This window comes from Agelaius tricolor, unplaced genomic scaffold, assembly GCF_023055355.1.
Source record: "Agelaius tricolor isolate 1412-34295 unplaced genomic scaffold, bAgeTri1.0.p SCAF_8, whole genome shotgun sequence".
Taxonomy (NCBI): domain Eukaryota; kingdom Metazoa; phylum Chordata; class Aves; order Passeriformes; family Icteridae; genus Agelaius; species Agelaius tricolor.
Window position 1 is genome coordinate 42,958,432 of NW_027269268.1, and position 26,315 is coordinate 42,984,746.

The 26,315-nt window shown below is 35.9% G+C and overlaps 1 long non-coding RNA gene across 1 annotated transcript in view; it reads left to right on the forward strand.

The window, feature by feature from the left end:
* The window catches only part of LOC139592532 (uncharacterized), a 254,044-nt gene that overhangs the window by 109,048 nt on the left and 118,681 nt on the right, over positions 1 to 26,315 (forward strand). The window contains exon 2 of the long non-coding RNA XR_011680034.1: positions 13,797 to 13,877. This is a non-coding gene — a long non-coding RNA (uncharacterized lncRNA). The remainder of the gene's footprint in view (positions 1 to 13,796; positions 13,878 to 26,315) is intronic.

Consider the following 26,315-nt stretch of genomic DNA (forward strand, 5'->3'; position numbering starts at 1 on the left):
CTAAAATATAAACAGCTGAAATAAAGGTAACTGGAACTGATGAGAAAGAAAAAGCTAAATAAAAAAAAGCTTAATAAAAAAGACCACAAAATGGCATGTTCTATAAAGACAACTATTATTCTGAACTCACTTTCTGGAAGAGAGGAATAGCACATAAATGCGTATAAGATGAGAAATCAAATGAAAAATACATATTGATAAACTGTACCAAAAATTATAGATTTTGACAGATTGGAGTTACTGTGAGAATGACTGACTGGAATAAGAATTACTGAACACATAAATAGGATTTTGTATATGTGTCAGTCTCAGATTTTCTGCTATTTTTATTTTATTCCACTGTGTAGAATGTCTTGAATGACCAAAATTATCTGAAGCAATTTAAAGACCTATTTAGGAAGCAGTTTACAAGGTGGAGTGAAATTTATGTTGAGGAAACTTGAAAGGCTTTGGAGGTTTGATTTAGATAAGCATACAAAGTGTGAATATTTATTTGAACCTATTTAACTTCTTGTAGCTTGTTTTTATTCTGTATCCAAATGACTCTTTCAAAGCTATATTGGATGAATATTTGTAATAAGAAAGAATATATTAACAGCTTTTAAAGTGTTTGAACTTGAGCTGGAAGGAAATGTTTTCCTTTTTGCCAGTGAAGTATTACTCTATATCTGTGAAATACTGATATGTCAGAGAATCACAGAATCCCAGAATAAACTTAATTGGAAAGGATCCACAAGGATCATCAAGTCCAGCTCCTGCACAGCACCATCCCCAAGGGTCACACCATGTGCCTGAGAGAGTTATCCAGAAGCTTCTTGAACACTCAGGCTTGGTGCTGTGGCCCCTTCCCTGGGGAGCCTGTTCCAGTACCCAAACACCCTCTGGGTGGGAGCCTGTTCCAGTACCCAAACACCCTCTGGGTGGGAACCTTTCCCTAATACCCAACCTATATCTCCTCTGACACAACTTCAGGCTGCACCCTCGGGTCCTGTCACTGGTCACCCCAAAGGGGAGATCAGTGTCTGCCTCCTCTTCCCCTCACAAGGAAGTTGTAGACTGCAGTGCTGTTTCCTCTCAGTCTCCTCTTCTCCAGTCTGAACAGACCAAGTGACCTCAGCCACTCCTCATACAGTTTCCCCTCAAGGCCCTTCACCACCTTTGGTGCTCTCCTTTGGCCACTCTAACAGCTCTGTGACCTTACACTGTGGTGCCCAAAACTGCCCCCAGCACTGGAGGTGAGGCTGTCCCAGTGCAGAGCAGAGCAGGGCAGGGCAATCCCCTCCCCTGCCTGGCTGGCCATGCTGTGCCTGATGCCCCCTAGGACAGGGTTGTCCTCCTGGCTGCCAGGGCACTGCTGGCTCATGTTCAACTTGCCAGTGACCAGGACCCCCAGGTCCCTTTCTGTTGTTCTTCTATTATTTCTAGAGTCCCATATTGTTGTTATTAGATTTCCAAAGTCCATACCTCTTGGGTGTATTCTCATGGCTGCAGATCTTCACGGACTCCTTCTGCTGCATGCTGTTCTCTCTCAGGTCAGGGCCCCTCCTAGGCTCTCCCCGACTGGCTTACCCGCCCTCTTTTATCCCGGTCTTCTTCATTGGTCACAGCTGCAGCCCAATTAAGGACATCGCAGCTGCAGCCCATCGAGGGCAACCGGGACTTCTGGGGCAAAGCCTCTATACAGATATCAAATACATTTCCTCTACTATATTTCCCCCTTTGCTTTTACTCAAGTTAACAGTTATACAGATGTTCAATTACAATACATACATTTCTCATGACTCACAGGTCATGCACAACACCCACATTCTCCCATGACTCACAGGTCATGTATAACCCACATAGCTCCTTGCTCAAAGGCCATACTCTTTCACAGCTCCCTGACCCAAAGGCTATGTTCCGTCGCAGCTCTTGGCCGCCACAGCTCTCGGCTGTCTTATCTTCTGCTAGCTACCACTGCAGCTCTTGGCTGCTCTGTCGCAGCTGCAGCCCATCGAGGGCAACCGGGACTTCTGGGGCAAAGCCTCTATACACATATTCAAATACATTTCCTCTACTATACCTTTCCATGTCACTACTTTCCAGCATCTCATCCCCCAGTCTGTACATACATACCCAGGTGCATCCACCATCCCAGGTGCAGAATTCAGCATTTTTCCTTGCCGAAATTCAGAGATTTTTGGGGATCCAGCTGGAACAGCAGATCCCACACAGTTTCAGGGTCAGCTGGGAGTTGATCATTCTCACAGTCACGGTCCTGCAATTCAGGGTACTGAGACCCCTTTGGTCTGTCATTTGTGTTGCAGGCAGGGGTAAAGAATGCATTAATCACCTCTGCCTTGTCCACATCTGTGTCTGTGAGGTGATCATTCTCATCCTGTAAGTACCTCAGGCCTGAGGTACTTTTTACACTGCTTGTTGCCATTAATATACTTGAAAAAACTCCTTTTTATTTAAGTCTGCCAGAATTCTGGCCAACTTCAACTCCAGCTGAGCTTTGGATGCATGAATTTTCTCCCTACAGTTGCAAGCAGCATCTCTGTACTATTCCTGTGTCACCTAACCTTGCTTGCATTGGGCATACACCTTCCTCTTTTACTTTATTTCCAAGAGAGGATCTCTGTACAGCCAGAGGAGCCTTCTGCCTCATCTGCTTGACTTGTGACATTTGGGAGCTGCCTGGTTCTGTGCCCCTAGAATGCAATGTTTAAAAAGTGACCAGCACTGATGGATCTCAGCATCTGAAAAAAACATTTTCCCTGGGGACTTTACCAGTTCCTTGACCATGAGGAGAAGTCTGATCTCCTCATTTCCAGAGTTGAGGTTTTGCTTGCACTTTTTCTCCTGTCAACATGGATTTTTAGCTTGCCTTCTTTGAGATCACTGTGGCCAAAATGTCTGGCAATCACAAAATCCTCTCTGTTGACAAGAAGCGGGTCAAGAAGGACATCTTTCTGAGTTGGCTCCCTTAGGACCTGTTTCATAGAGTTGTTATTCATGTTTTTAGGAATCTTCTGGCCTGGTTTGTGCCAGCTGTGTGATGCTCCTTGTTAATTTCTGCCAAGTTGAGGTCCCTCAGTAGGACAAGGACAACTGGCTTGGAAGCTTCCCTTAGCTCCTCAAATAAGATAGATATTCATCGGTGTCATTGTACTGGGTAAGAGGTCTACAGCTGATTCCCATGATGTCATTCACATTATTTGTTTGCCCTTCATTCTTATCCAGAGGCTCTCTGTGCCATTGCCAACTGTGTCATAAAGCTAGGAAAAAATTTAGGAAACTGAATGGAGAGAAATAGCATACCATCACATACTGAAAAGGGGAGGAGAATTACCCAGGGTATAAATAGTGTGGGCTCAAAGTCACTGTCGTATTTTTTATGGGCTATGAATGTTGCTAATTTACCATGGAATTAATCCACAATAAAAAGGTATATCTCTCAAAAGTAAACTTTGAACAAAAATACACATGAAAAGTAATATTGAAAAAGTTTTAAGAGGAATTCTTGCAGGTATTCACAGATAGGAACGTGTCCTAAGGATTCAAAAAACACCAGTGTATAGAATTAACTGAAGATAAGGCTATTTATGTTTGCTATATTGAACATCAGTTGTGGAAAAAGGTTTAGAAACTATTTTAAGAGATCAAGTGAGACAATACTTTGAAGGACTCAGGTTGATTAGGAGAAGAAAATATGGGTTTAAGAAAAAAAGAAATTTTTGCATTTGTGATTTTTTTTTCCCTTCTAAAGAAAACCACTATTGCTTCTGTGTTGAAGAGAGAAAACTGAAACTTTACCATTTGAGATATTTCCAAGATTTTCAATATTTGTAATATTTACATTACAGGTGTAAAAGTTTTATATTAATAAATAACTGAAAAAATAGAATTATTCATTGGCTAAAGGATAATTAAGAAAGCTTTCTACTAAGAAAGTGTGAGAGCTTCCCTAAAATCTTTTGCCCATGCAGACATTTTAGTGTATTAAAGGACTCTGAGACTAGCTCAGCCTCAGCAGGACCAAAGAGAAGCACAAGGATAGACATGAGTGGTTGAGGTTAGGGAATGAGACCTCTCATCTCATTTCATCATTTCTAGAGTGAGTAGACAGAGATTTACTTGAATCTGTTACCAGCAAATTGTATTGACTCCTTTAAACTTCCTTACTTTTGAGAATTTTCAGTAGGTTTTAGCTTGTGTTTGATATTCAGCAGTCACCCTTCAAGCTCAGTGATTGAGGAGATGTCATGTTGTATTATTTCTGTTTCCTGAGTAGATGAGCAAGTGAGGAATGTTTGTGTGGTCTGCTCAGTCGTGCTGCTACAACTGTTGGACCAAATGAACATAAATTGACTTTGTGCCTAAAAGATTTTGGCTTTCTCACTTCCTTGCAAAAAGTAAAGGACAGTTACCACATGAAATCTTGTATTGTTTAGCTGTGTTAGACCATGTTGTGGAAGTTCACGAATTATTAAAGTTGAACTTCAGTTGTCAAATTAGCAAAGTTTAAGAACAGGGTTTGTGTTCTATTTTCCTTATTTTTCTAATTATGTCTGATGCTTAAAAATCCACCATCCTTCTTTTGTAAATTCCCTGTCATAGGGAACAAGGGAACAAAAAAAGGAACAGAGCAGCAGAGCACCAAGGCAAACACAAAACTCTAAACCTGTAGAGACAGAAGTTGTATATAAGTTCTGCTATGTGCTGAAATAATAGTCCACAGCAGGGGAGAAATGAAACATTCAGGCTACAACCTTCCAAGAGTGTCTTAATCTAATGCTGGAATAACATGATTGTTAGTGAATGCAGCTTTATTCCTTGTTCATTTGTCATCTTATTAAGTTCAATGCATATCTAGGTCATGTATCATCTGGTTTTTTTCATAAAATGGAACTTAAAAACAGTTATTGACTCTCTAGATAGTGTTCACACCAGCAGACATTAACAATTGTATCCTTTAACTTAAAATGTCCATCTTGCACCAACACATAATTGGAAGAATACACATTAGAATGGAATTATTTCTTTTCCAAACAGAAAAATACCCAATCACTGATGATACAAAATGGTGAAGGTATTGAGATAGAAAACCCACAGCCTTGTTTCTCTTGTGAATTATGAACAGCAGAGACATAAGTCAGCATATGTTTTATCTAGAGAGAGTTCTTACTGAAGGGCTATCAGCTATCCAAGCCTCTATTTACTTCTAACACTACATAGTTTACAAATACTACTGGCTTGTGTGATTTTCATCTTTTTCCCCATTAATGAACAATATTTTCAGCTTTCAGAAGCAAGGATTTTTTTTAATGAAAGAAAAAGGTTGCCTTGCCAGTCCTAAGCATACTAACACCATATCATTACAGCAATTATTAGTTTAAGAAAATAGAGCTCCAGGAGGGACAAGTTTAATACATTGATTTATTAATGTTTATAGTTTAATACATTAATTAATTAAGTTTAATACATTTTTAAAAATTTTCTGTATTACTGTATCAGTATTAATTTGCAAAAAACTGATAGCAAAACTTGCTGTTCTCCCACATTTCACAAGAGCAGTCGGGGAATAGAGTCTGCAGCCAATATGCTTTAATCTATGTGGAAGTAAAAATGGCTTTTGTGTCTGTCTAACACAGAAACATTATAGGCTTGGCTTTTTTTCTTCTGAAGGATTTTCATTAGGAGTTCAGAATAATAGGTCAATGTTCAAAATATCCCACAATTGCCATGCATTTTTCAAAGATCTGGCTTAGGATTGAAATTGTGTAATAGTAGTGTAATCATAAGCTCACTTCAATCTTTCAGGGTCATCTTTGCTGTTTGCCAGGTCATTTGCAGAACTCATAGGCATGAGTGGTTAATGTAAATCAGAATATAATTTCATAATGAAAGGAAAATTCAAGAAAATTAGGAGTTTTATGTGAAGACAATTTTTTGGCAAGTGGTTTTGATTATATATTTTCAATTTGGAGGGGTTTTTTATAATTAGCATCAGAGATTATTTATTATTTCTCCAATAAAAGAATTAGCTATGAATCCTACTTTTTAATTTTTTTTCCCCTCTTACATAACTTCTTTTTTTAAATTTTAGAAAAATATATATTCTCTAGTTTTAAATTTGTATTTCTTTTAAGATTGAACAGAATTAAGCAGCCAAGATATTCAGTAAAAGAGAAAAACCCCAGATAGCTGGGTGTCACTTCTGTGTTACTGGTATGAGAAACATTTGCATCTGTAGATCTCTTCTGATCAATTTGCATGTTAAATAAAAGAAAGGATTGATAGCTACACAGATATTCTACAGATGGATGTTTGAAATTCAATAATTATGCATTTTATTTTGGTTTTCCTTTTTGCTTCTTGTTTCCATTGTTTTGGCTTTGTTATTTTTTGTAATCATGAGAATCCAAAGCATTGTTGTTAAAGACACTGATAGATTTTAATTTATTTTAAATTCCACATAATATTGAAAAGGAGACGGAGAGATGGGCAACAGCTATTGACAAGACATATTACAGTGTATTTTACTCCAAAACCAAGCAGGTAGTATAGGGAAAACATGATGAGAAAAGCTAGACGAGTATACCTATAAGCTATAAGAAATTAACTTTTCCTGATACATCAGATCCCTAAGAGTGATTGCGGGATGCACAGACTTCTCAGTGTGTTGGCTTTTATGGTTTAGTTTAAGAAGTTAAACAATTTGTAGAATTGGTATAAAAATTTTTTTTAAAATTTCCATTTGATATTCATAGGATACCATTCAAAAAAGCTGTATGAATGAATACTAAGTCAAGAATTTTGCTGTTAATACTTAAATAATGACTACAATGCAAGTATTTTTGTAATTATGAAAGCTTCATTTTGTAGAGAAGTATCTGAAATGTTCCCTTAAAAGCTCATTTCAAAAGTAGTTTCTGTTTGGAAAGTAGAAATGTGAACCAGGAAGAATGATTGTCTAATAATTTTAATCATAATTAACTCTAGTTCTCAGTTTAAATATATTGAATATAATAAATAAATTCAGTTATATAGCCAAAAGGTCATCTTACTTTTAGCATTATGTAAAAATTGCCACATTGAACATTGTCCTTAAAATTACAGTTCAGCCACATTGATTTGTTCATATAATTAAGAAACAGATAAAAGCAAAAGATGCAATTCTAAATGCAGAAAATAATTTCCCAGGATTATATGACTGTCTTGCACCAGTTCACTGTTGTGCTGGGCTTATGTGGCCTGATTTTGATTACAGAGGGAAGCTGCCAAAAGCTTCCCCCATGTCCAGCAGAGCCAAAGCCAGACAGCTCCTGCATGGATGTGCTGCTGGCCAGGGCTGAGCCAATCAGAAATGGTCACAGCACCTCTGTGATAAAGGAGAAAAAAGTTATTGCACAGGACTCAGTGCAGTCAGAGAAGAGCAGGGTGAGAATATGTGAGAGGAACAACTCTGCAGACAACAAGGTCAGGGCAGAAGGAGGGGAGGAGATGCTCCAGACACTGGAGCTGAGATCCATGAGGAGACCCATGCCAGAGCAGGGGGATGCCTGAGGGGAGGCTGTGAACCCCTGGGATGCCTGTGCTGGAGCAGGGTCCTGGCAGGGACATGCAGACCCATGGAGAGAGGAGCCCATGCTGGAGCAGGTTTGCTGGCAGGACTCACAACCCTGTGAGGGACCCACTACAACTGTTTCTTTATTTTACAAAAAAGCTGGAAATTATTATCTCTTTGTTTAAATAAACTCCGTGGGGAGGACTGTGTGTTTTTAAAAGCTAAAGTTATTCTAATGATTAGACCATATTCCCCATGTAATTTAACTTCCATTTTATTGGAACTTTATGAAGCTATGTAGAAAAGCAGAATATGTGTAGTTCTATTTCTATCTTTCCATCAGTTTTCACATTTAGAGGACTAGATGCTACAGCCACCAAACTGAGGCTTGCTCCCAGCACTCCCGAGCAACTCACATATGAAAGTTATTGTGGGCTGACTGCAGATGGGAAGGTCACAGTCTAGTGTTACTTTGAAGGTGTTTTTTGAAGCTGAGGATCGAGTGGCAAGCCTGCTCATATTCCATTGTGCTTACACTGGGCAAGGGGATCGCAGAGTTTTGAAAACCCCAGAAAACCCAGCTACCTACTCTGTTGAATGTTTTCCCATTACAGAAACTGTTGACAAAAGATTCAGGTGCACAAGATGGGTGTCAGGTATATGCCAGGAACAGAAAATATCAGAATTGAGGCCGAAGTTGAGAGGGTCCTCTGAAAGAGGAAGTAGTACAAAAGTGATGTTGAATTTTCATCTACAACAGCAAATATACACAAGAAGTAGTACAAAAATGGTGCTGAATTTTCATCTACAACAGCAAATATACACCAAGAGAGCCTGTGTTTAGTGTGCCCCTGTCCATAATACTTCATGATCAGAAAGTCTCAGAAATAACTCAGAAAGCCGCCAGTGTAAGAATTCTGTGACATATCGCAAAAATATCATGTTTTTGTATTTTATTATTTGGAAAATGAAGAAAGAGGTTTTGTGGAAATTTTGTGCCTCTGGAAGCAGGGAAGACACAAGTTCCTTCACTCTCATTTTACTCTTCTTGAAGATTTTTTACTACATCTTAAGAAAGTGATGTAGTAATTCCTCATGTCACAACTGGCAGGAATCCTTTTGTTCCTATCTACTATAGCCTGCACTCCTCCACTACTGAGAAATTTAGAAAACTGATATTTGCAAGTGTAAAGAGTGTGGAATCTCCTGGGAGAGATGAAAGTTGTGTTCTATTAGATCCTGATGATGAATCATTACAAGTAGCAGAAAAAAATTATTCACTCCATTAAATTTTCACACACACGGTGTTTTTAATTTAATAAAAAACTATGTAAGGACATATAAAAATATGTTTATTATTTTGGAAGAGAATGAAAACTACTCTTTCAGAAACTAGTTTTGCTAGTTTTATAACATTAGTCATATTTCACTAGGTTTCTAGAATTTTAGGTGCCATACCTTAAATTACTAACAATGAACCCTGCAGAGGATACTTGTGTTTATGGTGCTATGTACTCTAATCTCTGTGGCAAACGAAACACTGACATAAAAACAGCCACGTTTCCATTTTTCATCAAATGTGTTGTTGATATTTAGATTAGGTGGGCACACTTCACATTTAGAAATGATCAGTTGGGTAATTTTAATGGCAAATACATCTCTGTGTGGTCTGCCATTTTCCAGGCAGAGCATTTGTCCCTGTCAGCACTGCTGTGAATTTCAGTACATCAGCTAGACAAAACTGAGCTCAGTCTTTTACCTGCCCTGGGAAATAACCAACACATTTCTGATTTTCTCTTAAAATTCATCTGACTAGGATGCAGTGCATCTTAAATTAACAAGGATTCATCAAAGAATAGTTGTTACCACTCTGACCCCATGACTCTTCCACTCTGTACGAAGGTCACATTCCTTTGAAGCCAGCTGTGCCACAAAGAATCTATGTGTCTGTGTGTGTGACAGGGCAAGTCTGCTCTTCTGACAGCTGTGGAAGGACACATGCATCAGAACTTTATTGACATGAAGCTGTTCAGAAGAATTTCTTGCCATGCTTTCATCTTACATAACAGACACATAATTTTGTTGTTTTGGATTCTTTTGTACAAAATTTGTTGATATATTCTTCTTTAATTGAATTTTCCTTTGTACAAAAAAAAGAAGATAGGTGAGTTATGCTTTGAAATACATTCTCACAGATATACAAAACCACTTTTAATAATTCACATCAATGCATATTCCATGTATCCTCTGTATCAGGCCTAGGCATAAATCTAGCCCATATTGACACCAGGCTGCAGCTAAAGCCTTGCCTTTTCCATTGGGTTTCTTGTGAACAGCTGAATGCTGAGTGGTGTGAGCTACTGTCAGCATGAGGAGTTCCATGCAGGGAAGGAGAAAAAATGTAGAGAAAGATCGTAACATAAAATTTCTGATGAAGTTGAGTTGTTAGGTGCAAGCATGGATCCTTGCTGTGTAACTGTTATGGATCATTGCTCCTAAGAGCAGCAGAAAAAGTCTTAGCTTGTAGGGCCTCTTTGTCCCTCATTAGCAGAGTTCAGAGGTTAGGAGCTAGAAAAACCCTGAGATTCATTCCAGTTCTAATTGAATTTGAGTTCAGTTTGTTCAAAAATAAGAGTAAATTCTGTCCATGGACATGGATACTGGAAAGGGAGCAAGAGGGTGAAAGGATGTCTGTATCATTATTTTGATACTGAAGTACTTGAACTTCCACCTGTTGGTTTTGCTTCTGCATAATATAACAAGGTTTCTTTTTGTCCTTCATCACAAATCATAATATTTTCTTTCCTGGCCTATGGGTTGCAGAAAAATAACAGAAAAAGAGCAATGCATCATTTGGGTCCTGCAGTGCTACAGAGCAGCATCAATTCTTGATTTATCACCTTTCATTAGATTGGAATTAAAAAAAAAATACAAATAGCTATGAGAAAATGGGATAAGACAAATGAAGGTGTGGGGAGTTGTAGTTTTTCCTTACATTCTTGGCTTCAGATATTTAGTATTCTGCCCATAGTTCCAGTCTTTTATCCTGCCTGCCTCCTGTTTCTTGTTTTTCTGGCATTCAGCCTTACTTTGGCTGAGCTGATAAGAGGCAGCTGGCACAAAGGCTTATTTGCATCTTTCTCCAGCTTTGCAGTGACTCAGTGTGGTAGGTAACAGCTATGGAGGTGGAAAAACTTGGGATAAACTAAGATTCTAGAGGAAATGCAGAGGAGAGAATAAGAAATTAGATGGAAAGCAAAGTCAGCATGGGCTACAGAGATCAATGTTTCTGAAAATACACTGTGGGGACAATAACACTCTTCAGACCTTCAGAGAAAGAGACTGATTCTCTGCAAAAATGTTCCAAAGAATGGTAGAGTAGATGTGGTGAAGGATAAGGGATTCATCTGGGAAAGAATTAGGTTGGATTTTTTTTAGATTTTTTTAATCCTAATTAATAATCATAAAAGCAACAATACAATGATGGTCTTATTTTACAGTTTATATTTGTATTTATTATAGAAGTAGTAAACATATTGAATAAATTTGGTAAATATATCTATGTTCAGTAGAGGAAAAATAAATTCTTGACATACATAGCAATTTGCAGTATTTTATAATCTGCAGTCTAAAATATTTTTTGTTTTCATTTCTGATTTTGTTGGCTTTTAAATGAAGAAAGATATTTTAATGTGCCTACATTAATGATTTGTCTCTTTCTTTCTATGGTTTGCCCCTTACTCTATAAGTAAAGGTGTGCATAAATGTTATTTAAACTCTTAAAAGTGTGGAATGTCCTAAAGAGCAGGAATTATTACAAAAGTAAATGTTTCAATAATGAAAAAAATGCACCCACATTTCTTACATTTCTCATATGATTTCTTCCTGAATTACTTATCAGAAGACATGAATACTAAGAGCCTGGAAAGTTTGTTTCTAGTCATGATTTCACTTATCAAATCACTGCATAAGTTAGAAACATATTTGATTCCCAGCTGATTGCTAGTGCCCTTAGTTTTGACTGGGGATGCTTGTTTTGCAGATAGATGACAGAGAAACATTTAAGCAGAAGCAGAAATTGATCCCTTAAGATGACTAAGAATAAGCCTTATCTTATAGCATGTTGAAATTGTATGAGAACATAAAAACGCTTCTCTAGATCAGATCAAAAGGTCTACCCAGTTCAGTGACAATAAGATAATGCTTAGGGAAGGCACACAAATCTGACCAATACCTGATGTTCATTTTTCTTATGCTCCTTCACAGCCATTGGATTAATGATCCCGGCTGGTCTCTTCATCATCTAGTTTTACAAGCCGACTTCTGGGGTTTTCTTCAATCCCTTTTCAAAGCAGCCGATTCCATCTACCTCCACTATCTCCCCTAGAAAGAGATTCCAGAGAATTTCTGCCCCCTGTGCAAAGAAATATGTTCTTTCACCTGTTTTAAGGATCTCCTGGTAGTCTCAATGGATGTTCTCTAATTATAGGGTCAGATAATTAGGTGACTAACTCTTCCATGTTCATCTTACCCATTTCATTAATTAATTTGAAACCATGATCTCACCTCATTCTTCTTCTCCACAAACAGAGGGGTGCATAGTTGTTTTCATTTCTCTGTTTGAGGAGGTGAGAAGCCCTTCATCACATCAGTTGCCCTCTTTGTGCTTATTCTGTCACCAGAAAAGCCTTTCTGAGATACAGAGAACAGCAGCACAGGTGCCACTACAAAACCTGCACAATTTAAAGCTTTTCAGAGAAAGGTACTGATGTTTCTTCCTCTCTCAGGAGAGGAAAAGAAAGATAGGAAAAAATTATATTTAATAGTCACTGTACTTAAAGCTAAAATTTGACAGTACTAAATGAGATTTGAGGAAGAGAACATAATAGAGCAGAAATAATTTTTAGTTTGTCATAAAACCTGTACAAAGTGTGATTATGTAGTTATTCTGATTGCACATAAGAATAGTTTTCCATGGATAAGCAATATATGATTGCTCATATGAGAACTAAAGCTGCAGATTTTGTGCTTGATCTGAACACCCCCTCCTTCTGCATTTATGATAACTGCCAGTTATTTTGTCACAGAAAATTTTGGGATCAGACAGTACCACAATGACAGAAAGTGTATCTTGTACTTCACTACAGAGTAATAAGAGTCAGAGTATAAGTTGTCAGGATATCAAGAAAGGGTTTTGGAGTTCAGAGAGACTGTTCTCCTCAGAGACAGAGATGAGTGTTTCTGAGGCTCCAATATCTTCAAGTGGTAAGAGTCGGGAAAGGCTCGTACAACTCTCACAGTAATAGATGCTGTTATGGAACTGTCATTAGAAAATCGTTGACATTCTGGCCTTCCCCTAAGAGTGTCTGATAATTTTAACGATAAATAAGTTCTGGCATGAATAAAAATAACAGGGGTTCACATTACCACATGTGATTCCATTTCTGCAGTCAGTGGCTGAAAAAACGAATTACACAAATAATTATGTATGCTATTATTTTGTCAAAAAAGAGGAAAAATCCAAACACTACCCCTCCTCTCCCCTCAAAAACCCCAAATCCTCAACCTGACTAGAAAATACACAAAAAACCCCAGCTTTTCTGAAGTATTTGACTTCCTGTGATCCATGACTGGAAGAAGGAAGCAAAAATTGGGTTTCTGAGGAATTTCAGAAGGCTTTGCTTTTATTGTTTCCTTGTACAAGTATGACATTTTAAAATTATTTATAAAAATATCCTTCTTGTATGTAACATCTTCTCTGGATTTTCTTATTTATCAGGAAATCTTATGGATTGGACTACTCTTTCTTCATGACTGAAATTTTCATCAAGACTTCTGCATTGTTGCAATTCTCCCATGACACATTACTATGTTCTTTGCAACACAGCATTTAACATGTGAGTGCTGAGACTCTTGTTAGGTGAAGATGATGTTTGGTCTTGTTATGTGTCAGGAACCATTTTTTTCAGTTTGCTGAATGCATTTTAACTGTTTTATTTCTGAGGCACGAATCTTTTGTCTTAGGTAATCTACTGTCTTTTGTGCTTAGATGGATTTTCTTGGGTTTTTACATAAACTTCATATGGTAATTTGCTGACACTTTTTGCACAGCCTGAGACAGAATGTTGTCACTTATTGTTTTAATGTTCTTTTCATCTTCATCTGTAGTAATAGGACAAGTTTTGATTTTCTCCTGTACTGAAAAAAATATGACATAGTACCCTTCTTTATTTTTTTTCTGTAGCTCTTGCAGAGGAGGCAATTATAAATCACACAGGAGGCTGATAGACAAGGAATGAATTGTTCCACCTCACACAAGTCTAAGGTAAACCGCTTTCAGAGCTATGCAAATAGTTTTGATTTGATGTTCCACTCTTGAAATCATGGGTTAGGTTTATGTGCTTGGTAGAAAGAAATTCTCTTCCAAAGTGAAGTGGACAGGGAAAATAAAGAGCTGCTCTTGAGACATGATATCCTTCATGTAAAGCTGTTCACAGCAATAGAAGAATAATGCTTTTTCTTGGAGATTTGTAGCACAGTAAAAGGTGGGTACACCAGAGATGGAATGCACCTGATTGTTCAGTGAGTAGATTCTTGGTACAAAATATCTCTGGGTATAAGTACTACTAAAAGACATAGAGGGCTCACACTCATACTTCATGTGCACTGACAAATTAGTGGCACAACTGCTACTACTAAAAATTATTACAGATCTGGAAATAAATCATATCTTTGCAGTAGAGATATGGGAAAAGAAGATCTGAATGCCTGTTCCTGCCCTTTTTTTTTTTTTTTCAGTTTCCTTTAAATATACATTTTCCACAATTTTAACTTCTATTCAGTGACCTATAACCTCATCTGTTTTCAAGGGCACTTCAATTTAAGAGCAGCAGTAACAGCAACAGGAATAGCAGAAGTGGCAGCAGCAGGGATTCTAACTGTGTAGCTATGAGAAGTATTTCAGTAATGAAAGGGAAAATTTTGGCTCCCTGCCTCTGCTGTAATTGAAAATCTAGGATAGTGCCTTTTTCATTTAACTTTATTGCTTGAGTTCAAATTGTTGTATAGAAGGGAAAGCCACACTAGAATAATGTCTCTACTAGTGCTTTCCTGTACATTCACGAGTTTGAAACCTAGCATTAAAGTTAAAAGGAAGAGCAATTAGACATATTCAATTATTTAGGAGGGAAAAAGACTATAATTATAAATTTCAGTAATGAAAAAGGATTGCTTACCAAATATTTACTTACTAGTTGTTATTGCCATGTCATCACCAGTGAGCTGGGGAAAAAACACCATGGTAAAACAATTGTCCAGGTAATTTATGCTGAATTAAAATAGAAAAAAATTTTCACTATTAATTGCAGTTACTTGTAAATTAATGGTGTTCCACCATTAAATTAAAGGTGTTCCACCCACTGACAAAGCATAACCTTAAATCTGCAAGTGTTGAAGTATTTTCACATTCTAATGTCTCAATTGCCAATGAAGATATGTAGTACATTACACAGTACTCTGATAACAACTATTCTTATATGTTTTATATGTTTTTCACATTTTATATGGTTATGCATTTTATATATTTTTCAAACCTTTTTTTTTCTGCTGATCTGATATCTAAGTCTCTACAACAGCATACATGTGAAGAAAAATACAATGGGATTAACCATTCTAGATACATCTGAAATATTAGGTTCATAATTTCCAGGTTTTTGCATCACCGTGGGGAAGAAAAAAGGGAATTTGAAAATAGGTAATAATTATGGATTTTAGAACTATGTTTATTGTCTTATAAGAAACTGTAGACCCACAATGCTCAGTCTTCCTTCCATCTTGACATGGCATCAGTTGGCTTCTGTTTTCAGAGTAAAACTCATGAAGATATTCTGCAGTGAGAAACCTATTAAGTCTACTTTCTTCCTAACAATACTTATATTATTGTATTTCAAGTAAAATTAAAGGAGCTACTATGGATTTACCTCCTTTAAAATTAGAGCAAAATTTTTCTTTGTATTTAATTCATGGGTGTGGAGGAGGAGTACTCAATATTTTACAGTAAAATTCAAAATAATAAATGCAGGGAAAGAATCTTCAAGTACATGAAATAAGAAAAAAGATATAAACAATCATATTCATCCTCTCCTGCTTTCATGAAAAGTGGCCGTCCCCTGTCTGTTTTTCATGTTTGTATATTTTATTAGCTGCTCAGGAGTATTAAACTATTTTTAATAGGTGGCTATTTCTAGCAGGTATAAAGGGATGGAGACTCATTTAGACTTTCCATTCTATATCAGTTAAAAGTTTTTTGAGTCAATATATGTCTAATTCATGTCATGTGAGAGTTAGGCATCTTATGCTAGTGTTAAAGAACTGCCATGGAAACATAGAAGCAAAGACAAAAGAGGAGAACAAACTGAATATCTGTGATGTCATGTGATGGAGAAGATCTCTGACCAAGCTGAGATTGTGGAGATTTCATTGCTGCGTAGTCATTATATTAACCAAAACTAGAGGTAAATTTGGTTTGGCTACAAAGAGAACAGGGGAGTTGGCAGTATCAACTAATAACTGTGTGAGTTCAAACTGATCCACATAATGTGAGTCCTAGGACAAATTGTTTAATTATATTTAACATTTTGGTTATCCACTACATACCCTGTAATAAAACATTTTATATTCTTATGAGCTATTTTGTCTCTGTTCACAACTTTGTGCAAATAGTTCCAGTTAAATAATCCAATTCTACTCAGATTACACTTTGATGTGCATGTGAAAGCATTTCCATGTCATTATTTAGCATCAAAGACAATGGTACCTGTCTCAGAGCAACTGCTTCCTAACCTTACTCAGCAGTGCACACGGAATTTCAAATTATTGGACAAATACACACAGTTCACCCCAAGTCAAATCTCTTTCCTAATCATCCTAAAGATTCAGTAATAATCCGCAAAAAAAAAGTCTGTAGTTGCATTTTTTATATACTTGCTCAGCTCTGTTATGATAAGGAAGTTGGTAAAGAATGGCATCAAAATTAACCTTACTAAAGAACTAGAGCTCTGTTGCCACAGATCATAAAAATGGGGTGAGACTTCTGACACATCTTGTCATTTCTACCCTAAATCTCCTAGAAACCTAGTTAATTGAAATTCATGAGGAATTTTACTGCCTATGGCATTGGGGTTGGAACTAGATTAACTTCAAGGTCCTGTCCAACCCAAGCCATTCTGTGATTCTATGATCTTATGATAATTTTTTCAAGTTCCTTCTAGGCAGATCAAATTAAATAATTTCCATTGCCATTAGAAGGTAACATCTTGCCTCTACTGTAAAGAATATTCCCTGCAGTGTCCTTAAAGAGAGATATGAGATAGAAAATCTGAATTTTACTTGCTTTATTTGCTGTTTTGGCTCCAGCACAGTATATACATGTGAGGAAGATTTTTTTTTCTCTTCACTATATTTTTTCAGGTAAGACTTAGAGGCTCTAAGTGTTTTGTCCAATTGAATGACTATTAGGAAAGTATAAAATGGAAATTATTTAAATTTGTTTGAAAAAAGATTCCGTTTTCCTGGATATCCTCAATTTCCATTAAATCTGAAAAAAACAGAAAATTATGACTGTATAATTAAAAAAGGGGACCTGAGACATGGTTTAATTTCAGGAGAATAAAAATATTCTCAGTTCTGAAAAGCAGGCAGAAATGAGCAAATAATAGAATCATATCCTGAGTATTCATTAAAAATTGGAACTGTTGGGAAGCCTCAGCTTTTCTTCCACAGCGGGATGCTAAATCTCTGTCGATAAGGGAAACAAGGTGAAAATTAAAATCAATAATGGAATTATAGCACTCATGCTATTATATAGGAAGAAATTTTGCAATATAGAAATGTAAGCTTTGTATGTGTACTGAACACAGCATTTGCATATCAGATTTGCTGAGAAGTTTGATGTTAGGCTATCTGTAAGGTACATGAGGCTTGCCCCACCACCACCCCTAACAGGCAAACAGAAACTATTTTGCTGCTATCATAAGTGTCATAGGTATTTTTAACTGCAGAGAATGCATATTCTGTGTTCTTGATAATATTCCGGGAATGTTGTAGGAAGGTTCTATTAAAAAAAACGATGAAATTCTACTCAATGCAGACTGAAATTAGAAGAAAATATTCTTGATATAAAGGTGGAAAATTTTCTAGGACAAACTGAGAGTGGAATTGTATTTGGAATTATGATTGTGTGCACACTGCACACTGCACACTGGGACGAGGCAAGATTGGACATATTCATGCACTATACAAAGAATGGATTTATTCCAAGATGTGGGCTGAATTTCAGATAGGTTAGTCTTTTAAAGGAATGATCTTCTCTTTCCTATTCCATCACTTCAACTTCTGGACATGTAGTTGCAGTCTTGGTGAGAGCAGCACAGTTGAAATGCACATAATAATAGGTATATTTCCTTTATTCAGCAAGATATAGAGGTCAAAAATGTTGTTTATGCTGGATGGATGCTTACAAACTTAAGCTTTTCCTAATAGAACAGTTTTGACAGCTGAGATTGGTTCAGCTTCATGACATTCAGAAATCCATCAGTACATGTCATATTGTTCACAGCAGGATACTTTATGATTACATACTGTAAATTACTCTGCAAACACATAGGTTTAAAATAATCCTAAAATATTAGGAATGAGGAAACAGAAATCCAATTAAAGAATATTGTGACCATAAAATGCAACAATATTATATCTAGGGTAAAAAAGACTGTAAAAAAATAATTAAATTATGCCTCTGCGAATGATTTTATTTGTTCAAGTGAAAATCAGTCTTACAAACAAAAATTAGCATTATTTCATCAGGAACCTCACATATAGCATGAATATAATCATGAATATAATAAAAATTTTATTTTAAGAGAAGTACGTTATCAGAGGCTTTTGTCTCTTCTGATATAATCAAGATGAACCTTAGGGGTACTCTACTTTGACTTTGTAAAGCTTATGTCTTCAGCTATGTGCAGTGTGTGATGGAATTATTGTACAGTGTTTGTCAGTAAGGTATAGTAGTCTTAGGAATGGCTAATTCTGCCAAGTATTCTCTGAGGTGATTAATTGTTACTCCTTATTTCAGTAAGTGACTAATTTATGATGCCAGAGACTTACTGCCTGATGATTAGCATGTGACAAAGTGATTCCAAATTGTATGAAGTTACTTGAACTTCAGCAAGGCTGGAGTAATGCCAGTGTTATATGAGTGGAATTTCAATGGAAACAGTATGGATAGACCCAGGGAAATGTAGAGTGCTCTTTTTTTTCCTTTGTATAAGTTGCTGGTGCTGTACCTGAGTGTATCTGCTAAGAAATACTGATGAATTCAATATAGAGATTTAATTTATTTATTTTGTTTAAATTCAATAGATACTTTGGAAGAAAGGATAATACATTACTTATCAGCTTTCTAAAAGTACATACTACGAGGAAAAATTGTCTGTTAATTTAGTAAAACATGTGGTTAAAAAATGGAAGGAAAACCTATATCCAACAGTTGCTACTCAAGTCTCTTGAAATGGAGACTGGAACAGAATGTAAGTGTCAGATATAAAGAGAAATTTTCTTGTCTCAGCCACATGTTCAGCTTAAAAAACAATGAAAGAGCTTCTACTAAGCAATAGTTTTACTTATTTACTTACATTTATAAAGTCTTTCAGCTGATGCCCAGTAGATAAACTTGATCATATACCCACTTTTGTGTTTTACAGTCCTGTCTTGTTCTTTGACTCAGGACTTGAGAAAAATAGATAGCATGCAACCATTTTTTGACTATTTCAGTTCATTCAAGTCACATTTTCAATTGGTTTGTTTTTGTTTGGTTTTTTTTTTCTATAGCAATAAAGGACAGATTTTTTTATTTAATGGGTGAACAAATTTAAAAACATGCATTGGAGAACACACATTACCTAAATTACTTTTCATTCTTTCACCTACAGCAGACAGTGCTGTGAAGAGACAAAACAGAATTTAAGATCTTGAGCTAAATACTGCAAGATTTGGGACAGGATCAGAAGACCCAGAAAAAGCTTCTGTTTTTATGGAAATCAAAGTTGGGGTAAAAAGAATTCTTCTGGAAATGTGGTCCTTTCATTACTCTTTTAAGATAAACAGAAAAGACATGCATCCAAAAAAATGAATTGATCTTCAACATATATCCTTTGAAGTTATTGTGATGAACTAGTAATAGAGTTCCTTACAGAGAATCTACTTTTGATCAGCAGTAGTATATGTCAGAGATTTTTCCTCAAAAATTGATTCCACCGTAGAACACCTGTCCAGAACCTTCTATGAATATATCCAGTTTCTCTGTACCAAAGCTAAGTCAACAACCTCCACACAAATTTGGAGCTAATACTAAAGTGTACTACTGAAGTAATGTTTCTGATAGTGAACTTTTAATGACTCAAGAGACTTCTTTACTAAACTTTGTAATGAATCAACCAACTTTACATAAGGATCAGATTAGGGATATTCATACTGGCCAAAGTTTAAACAAACCTCTATGTTTTTAGTATTTTTAGTTTACATCTTAAATGAGGTGTAAGATCATCAGAATTTCTGGTTTGACTTCCCTCTATTTGACTACACAGGACTTGAGTTTCCTTAGATGTATTTGCAGTCATCTCATATATAAAAAGTAGAGAAGCATATGAACTTAGAAGTCAAAAATCATAAGATTTCCTGCATCATACAAAACAATTTGCACACAGATATTTCCATGGACCATTCTAATGCAAGCATATTATCACCTATCAGGACATTGCAATTGCTTCTAATAATTTTTTAAATTTAGTAAACTTCATGCCGGCATCCTAAAACCTCAGGCTAACAATCTAATGTTTCTCTTTACAACCAGAAAGTGTTGAAAGTGTTTTACTTCATGTTTTGTAACTCAAACACTGGTTTTTAGGTTACATTAATAATGGTTATGTAAAAAGGGCTCTTTTTGTTTGCTTTCTTTGTAGGACTATAAGTAGAATCTCCTTAGTATAGGAGGCTGTTTTTTTTTCCCTGGTAACAATCAATGCAAATACATATGGGAAAATTCTTCTAAAATCACTGTAGATAAGGGAGGATAATGTTTCATGAAGTGAGAATATTAAACTAGTGGGAAGAACTGATTCAATCTTATCAGGACATTTTTGCTTCTTTAATTTGAATTCAGACCTTGTTTTGCCAAGAGACTAAATTTCATTTACTTAATTTTCTTTATAGGTTTTTCTTTCTGTTTTGTTTTGGGGTGTTTTTTTGGTTTTTTTTGGGGGGGGGAGGTTTATGCTCCTTTCAGGAAATTAACTTAAGAAAGGGAAAAATTTAGGAATAAAGACTAGAGGAAAACAGAGAGAAAACTAAATATAGAACATTGTGTAATGTTGTGTGGTAGTGTCCAAATGTGGATAAATTGGTGTCTACATGATTACTTGCATCCTCACAACTGTAAAAGGGGAAAATAATCTAATTGAAATTCAGCTGTTAAAGTAACTTTAACCCACCGGTACTAAAAAGCCACAACATGAGCAGTTGTAGTCCTGCCATGCCCCTAACTCCAGCAGAGATAGGGGGATAGGATATAATATAAAAAAACACTTTAGATCCTAAAAAGAAATCACGTATTTTTGGAAAGAAATCTATAATTTATTCATTGATGAGGATAGATACTGATGTCCCATAAGGTATTTTTCTGGCCTTTTTCCTAGGTTTACCTTTTCCAGTCTGTTTCCTTGTGCACAATTAATGCATTGCAATAGCTGGAGCTGCACTGAATGTCTGAGTCAGGGCCCAAAGGAGGAGTTTCAGCTGCCATTATCTTCACATGTAACATGTTAGCTGACCTAATGACAGTCTAAAGATCTTACCCCAAATATCAATATTTCTCTTTCACAAACACAATATTGGCAGCTTGGATTTAATGGGGCAGTGATGAACAACAAAACAAAAAATTAAGAAAATGTGATTCTGGCTTTAAGTCTCTTTATTCAACTGTGTCTTCACAAGAATATGTCTAAGAAAGTAAGATGAAGTCAAAAGCTCACATAATAATCACATTTAACACATACATGATTGTCATAGTTCTGAATTATTATTTAAATTTTCACACAAATTCTTTTTACCTTTTAGACTTCTATTATTAATATTCTGTGTAACTGCCTAGAGGGAAAAATTCATATATATATATATAGCGAGAAAAAAATTAAATCTTTCACAAGCCATTTTGTTCATTTCTGAGAGGGGATAGGTGTTTTGACCTTAGAACAAATTGAAATTACTAAACTTTACCTTCAGCATCCTCTGAGGACTCAGATGTTTCAGCACCATGAAATGAAGCTGCCAGGAATTCAGATTTATGGAACTTCTTCTGATGTATAGAGTGAATAAGCTAATATGTTAGCATGTTATATTTATAAAATTGATCTCAATGTCCTTGTTTTTAAAACAAAGGAAAAAGCTAAAAAGTAGCAAAATTAGCTAGTTTGTTTGTTTGATTATTTTGATATAGCAGTCAGTAAAAAAATCTGCATATTCCAAACAAATTAGGTTTGAACATAGACCTGAAATTTGTTTTCCTTGCAGTAGCAGCATACAATACTCTGCAAGAGAAGACTAAATAAAGAAAAATTTACTCCAGTGGGGATGTTCTGTTAGCTGACACAGATAAAGAGAGAAGGGCATTTTAACTCATGATGGCAGCTGCCAAAGGGGAGGCAACCCTGATATGGTAACCCTGCTGCCTTCCTCCATGCTGATCAGAGAATAGTGTGTCTGCTTGGGACACCCTGGCTGTACTGAGGTCTAGGGCTTGCCCTTCACAAAACAAGGTCCTTAGCAGGTGAGTGCTTTAGAGGCAAAGCCACTAGCTCAGCTTCTGCCAAGTCCTTGGAGAGACCTAACTCCAACTCAAAATCTGAGAGTACAGGTGCTCTGCAGAGGTGCACTCTATAACAACAATACCACCACAGTTCTTCTGCTGAATAGATGTCCTTCAATTTAGGGCGAATCATAAAAATCTCTGTTAATACATAGATTATAATGTAGAATGATCCAGCATATCCATAACACTAAATGTGGTCATTAATTGTATTCTTTGCATTTCTTTTTGCTTAGCAAATGTCATTTGAACTTTATTACAAGTGCATATATGTACACATACACAGTGTAATAAATCTGTACCAAGCTCTGCTATATTACTGAATCATACAATGTTTAAGCAAAAACTATTGAAAGTAAAAAAGGGTAATAAAGATATGGCTTTCATATCATGCTAAAGCAGATTTCATTGTTGACAACAGTGTTCATGCACAGCAAAATCTGAAATTTCCCATTCTCCTAAAATAACACAGACCTACAAGGCAAAGGAGCAGCAGAAGACATTTTCTCCACACAGTACCAGGGCTTACAAAGGCAATACTGACAGAAACGTGCTCCCTGAAATAATGTGAAATTTGAATTAGCATGGGGCTTTATGGATGATTTCTCAGATCTTGATCCATGCTGGGGAAAGTGGGAAAAAGCAGAGGCATCACAATTTGAATTGTGGAAAAGATTTTATATTCCTGTTGAAAATAAATAGGTAAAAATTAGGTAGATTTTAGTGGACACTGACTTTCCTACCATATGTCCAGTACAACAAGTGTAATTACCTGCTGACTTTAGGCATGCAACTAGAAACACTAAATTGTAGTGGAGTTTGAGAACTGATAGGCATCAGCACAAGTTTCAGTCAGTGAGCCTCAGATCTTGCTAAAGCCAATCCCAGCAAGGGGTTTTAAAACTGCCTGTGGCATTTTCAAATCAATCTATCAGTCCGTAGGTAGCAGTGTAAAGAATGCACAGCCAGCACAATACCTGTTCCAAGCAGTGACAACCCTGCAAGTGCATTCTGAGCAAGCCACAAGCACTTCAAAAGTCCTGAGAGGAAAGAATCACAATAAATGAGTCTCTGTTCCCAAGAGGTTGAAACATCATTACAAGGGTCAGGAAAAAGCAGTGCCACTTGAACAAGGAATAATATATTATAAAATTAGGTGCATGGAAAAAATGCTTTTGCATGCAGATCGCCCTAGCTTATTACAACATTCATCTTTCTAATAACATTTCTTCTTTTTTTTCATGGAATCTAAAGCCTATTTTCTTCACTGTTGCAATTTTTTTTCTCATATTTATTCAGAGAAAAATTGCAACGTTTCAGGCCAAACTTAAATTAATCCTATAAGGCTTGACCCATCAATGAAAAAGTTCTCTTCTGTGCAGAGCAAAGAAACCTGGTGCAGGTGAACAGCAGCTAGCTGCTATTGAGGTTATTATAGTGTGCTCTGGAAGAACATGGTAAGACAGGCTTTAGAGTAGGATTTTAGTATTAAAACAACCAGCTCACATTGGGAATGGTGCTTTCCCGTGAAGTAATATCTGTAGGTGAACTCAAAAATGGCTCTCATTTCTGGAAGATTGGTATGGATTGGTATGATGTTCAATTGGTAGTGAAACAAACAGGTAGTGAAAAGACAAGACTTGCACAAAAGATTCTCTGAATGTCAGTGGTTGAAAATAGCCATATTTGCCATATTTCTCTGTATACTTGCATTTCCTGGAGTCTGTTGGCAGAGACACAGTTTGCTTCTGTTCCATGAGTGGTCATTTTATTGACTGTTTCCAGTGCATTTGGAAATCTTATCTTCCAATCGTCAAGTACACAAACTGCCAATCCAAAAGCAGCATTTTTTCCCCTTAGGTAAAACCCAAGAAAAATTGAGAATATTTGTTTTGAAAGTCTTTTTGGAATGGTGTTTAACTCAAGGCCAGCTCCTACCTAGGTGTACAGTGATTAGCACAATGATAAATAGAATTTTAAACTTAAAAGCTTCTTCTAATAAGGAAAACACAACAGTAAAGAAGGTGTATTTCCTTACACTAGCTCTATATTAAATATTCACAACTAAAATAGCATTTTATGAGTCCTTGTTAGTCATGCTCATCAGAATTGTGGTTAATGAGATCTAAATCAATTCTTACTTCTCATTTTCCATGATTGGCTTGAGTTTATACTGGCAATTATCAAGCTACAGAATATTTTTGTTTTATTTACTGCTCTAGATTATTTGCTGGCATAAGTGTTAAGGCAAATAATTAAGCCAGACTAAAGGTAAGAAGAACTACATAGATGGAAGTGGAAGAATGTAAATTCATCTCTCCAACCTGACCATTCCTGAAAATTTTATTTGAAGAAATATCAGAAAATAACAGTGAATGGGTTATCACTAAAACTGCTAAGGGAAAAAAAAAAAGACTGGCACTTAATTCCACCTGTTATCTGGTGTAAAACCCACATAGCATTAGGAAAAGAATGGACTAATATACCAGAAAATAGGAAAGCATATTTATTTTTTCCCATTACATGTATATATATATATATATATATATATATATATATACACACACACATATATATGCCTATGTCTCTATTTAATTCTTTCATATAACCTTTTGTTTCTGCATGTATCAAGGGAGTCTTGAGGATGCTTGGATTCCTGCTTGCATGCAAATCTATTTATCTGTTTGCATTTCACAGAAAGTCTCTTTGCTGAAAGGTTTACAATGTTGTTTAGCTTAGATTCCTTTGCAGATTATATACACCTCACGTTCTTGGTAAACTTGGTTATATTACGTTACACTGTATTACCTGTGAGGTAAAACTTTTAGATAAACCCAACACATTTGGAATTTGGATTTGTAGGGGTTTCCTTTGTTTTTGGGGTTGTTGCCTTGGTTTGGTTTTTATTATTTCAGTGTTTCCTTTTTAGTCCCATACAGCTTATCTTCTTTTCCATATTGATTTTTACTACTGAGATTCTTGTAGTCCAGAGTGCTAGGACTTCATACAATTTTATTGTTAGAAATCATGTTTTGTATGGTCATGTGTTCAGTATATGGCTTCAGATAAATTCCCATGAGATTACTGGAATATGAGATCTAACCTAAATCAAAAGTAATAATGAACAAGTACTTTCTTAAATATAGACTTGAAATTTCTCCTAGTTTTTGCAATCTGCAATGTGTTGTCACCATGTCCAGTTCTATTATTACCCTCTGTTCCAAAAGTAAATTGCATGTAATGCTGTTACATGAATATAGTTGTAGTGACAACCCAGAATGATTTTTTTTTTTACCAGAGCAGCTTATATAAGGTAAAAATTAGAGGTAAGTTAAAGAAGGAAAGAAGAGGTATTGAAATATAAAGCTTTTGTTAATTCTTTTTGTAATTTTTTCCATAATCCCTTGTTCTACAAACTACATACTTTTGAAGAGCATAGTAGTTATTTTCATAAAATCTAAAACAATAGAAGCAAAAGAAAAATATTTTTTTACTTAGATGCTGTCAATGTCCCCTCTAAGAGTTCAATAACAAGTAACAGCTAAGCTCTAGTTCTTTACAATGGTTAATTACAATAATATTTTTCTACTGGTACATTTTATTTTTGATCTTTTATTAGGATAAACTGGTTTTGAGGGATAACAAACTTTTTTCATTTCACTTATGTTTACTAAAAATTACTGCTTGTCTAGAAATTTGCATTACAATAATCTCTACTCAGGTGTATAAAACATGCATATTATTAAAAAATTCATTTAGTGTGGTTGAAGGATTCAAGTTTAGGGAAACAAAGAGGAAAAAAGTGTTTAAGAGAATAAAAGTATACTAGGAAAAAGGATAGTTGAT